Source organism: Bison bison, unplaced genomic scaffold (assembly GCF_000754665.1).
Source record: "Bison bison bison isolate TAMUID 2011002044 unplaced genomic scaffold, Bison_UMD1.0 scf7180017864157, whole genome shotgun sequence".
Lineage (NCBI taxonomy): Eukaryota > Metazoa > Chordata > Mammalia > Artiodactyla > Bovidae > Bison > Bison bison.
In genome coordinates this window covers 55,255-57,567 of record NW_011494729.1, presented here as the reverse complement: position 1 = coordinate 57,567, position 2,313 = coordinate 55,255, and the positions used below count along the sequence as shown (strand labels likewise).

The 2,313-nt window shown below is 44.1% G+C and overlaps 1 pseudogene across 1 annotated transcript; it reads right to left on the bottom strand.

Moving 5' to 3' along the window:
- Positions 1-5: 5 nt before the first annotated feature.
- Positions 6-597, bottom strand: LOC104989478 (annotated as a pseudogene). Its single transcript, XR_825376.1, has one exon. The product of XR_825376.1 is annotated as a BCL2/adenovirus E1B 19 kDa protein-interacting protein 3-like pseudogene (transcript).
- Between the last annotated feature and the right edge of the window lie 1,716 nt (positions 598-2,313).

The following is a 2,313-nucleotide window of genomic DNA, read 5'->3' as shown; positions in this document are numbered from 1 at the left end:
ATCCCCCCTTTCTTCATGGCTCCACTTTTCCTCATGCTTAAGGAAACGGAACGCTTAGGGTGCCTGAAGTGGAACTCCTTGGGTGGAATGTTTTCAGGTCTACTGGACCAGTCGGACACCCAGTCTACGCTTTTCTTCAGAGCGTCCACTTCTTTCTCTCCTTCTGCAACTTCTTCTTCTGACTGAGAGCTATGGTCCTTGCTGGTGTGCATTTCCACATCAAACATGATCTGCCCATCTTCTTGTGGGGAAGGGCTGTCGCAATGAGAACTGCCTCTTGAACTGCTCTGTCCGGATTCATGCTGTGCGTCCAAAAGAATCTTCTCCATGTCCCCATTGCGGATGGAGGATGAGGAGGGTACGTGCTCTAGCCCCCCATTCTTCCCATTGCCATTATCATTGCCATTGCTGCTGTTCATGGGGAGCTCCACCCAGGAACTGTTGAGGCCGGCAGGCGGTGGCAGAGACTGTTCGCCTTCCTCACAGTTATTGTTGTTGTTGTGCGGGGGCGGCGGCTGTTCTACTAAGTGAGACGACATTGTCTGACGGCTGGAAAAGCTGCGGCCCCGCAGCAAGGACCGTCTCCGGTTCTCGGGCAGCCCCAGACTGCTTTAGATTCCACGCATAAGTAAGGTCAGATAGCATTTATCTTTTTCTGTCCGGCTTATTTCATGTAGCATAATGTCCTACAGATCCATTCATGTTGTTGCTGATGGCAGGATTTCCTGCTTTTTATAGCTAGGTAAGAAGTTATATTGAAAGGTTTGCCTTGGAAATGAACAGAGATCATTCTGTTGTTTTTGAGATTGCATCCAAGTACTGCATTTCAGACTCTTTTGTTGACCATGATGGCTACTCCATTTCTTCTAAGGGATTCCTGCCCACAGTAGTAGATATAATGATCATCTGAGTTAAATTTAACCATTCCAGTCCATTTTAGTTCACTGATTCCTAGAATTTCGACATTCACTCTTGCCATCTCCTGTTTGATCACTTCCAATTTGCCTTGATTCATGGACCTAACATTCCAGGTTCCTATGTAATACTGCTCTTTAAGCATCTGACCTTTCTTCTACCACCAAATACATCCACAACTGGGTATTGTTTTTGCTTTGGCTCCATCTCTTCATTCTTTCTGGAGTTATTTCTCATCTGATCTCCAGTAGCATATTGGGCACCTACCGACCTCGGGAGTTCCTCTTTCAGTATCCTATCATTTTTCCTTTTTATACTGTTCATGGGTTTCTCAAGGCAAGAATACTGAAGTAGTTTGCCATTCCCTTCTCCAGTGGACCACATTTGTCAGACCTCTTCACCATGACCTGCCCATCTTGGGTGGCCCCACAGGGCATGGAATGAAGCAGGGCAAAGGCTAATAGAGTTTTGCCAAGAGAACGCACTGGTCATAGCAAACACCCTCTTCCAACAACACAAGAGAAGACTCTATACATGGACATCACCAGATGGTCAACACCAAAATCAGATTAATTATATTCTTTGCAGCCAAAGATGGAGAAGCTCTATACAGTCAACAAAAACAAGACCGGGAGCTGACTGTGGCTCAGATCATGAACTCCTTATTACCAAATTCAGACTTAAATTGAAGAAAGGAGGGAAAATCACCAGACCATTCAGGTATGACCTAAATCAAATCCCTTATGATTATACAGTGGAAGTGAGAAATAGATTTAAGGGCCTAGATCTGATAGATAGAGTGCCTGATGAACTATGGACTGAAGTTCATGACATTGTACAGGGAACAGGGATCAAGACGATCCCCATGGAAAAGAAATGCAAAAAAGCAAAATGGCTGTCTGGGGAGGCCTTACAAATAGCTGTGAAAAGAAGAGAAGTGAAAAGCAAAGGAGAAAAGGAAAGATATAAGCATCTGAATGCAGAGTTCCAAAGAATAGCAAGAAGAGATAAGAAAGCCTTCTTCAGCGATCAATGCAAAGAAATAAAGGGAAACAACAGAATGGGAAAGACTAGAGATCTCTTCAAGAAAATCAGAGATACCAAAGGAACATTTCATGCAAAGATGGGCTCGATAAAGGACAGAAATGGTATGGACCTAACAGAAGCAGAAGATATTAAGAAGAGATGGCTAGAATACACAGAAGTGTACAAAAAAGATCTTCACAACCCAGACAATCACGATGGTGTGATCACTCACCTAGAGCCAGACACCCTGGAATGTGAAGTCAAGTGGGCCTTAGAAAGCATCACTACGAACAAAGGTAGTGGAAGTGATGGAATTCCAGTTGAGCTATTCCAAATCCTAAAAGATGATGCTGTGAAAGTGCTGCACTCAAT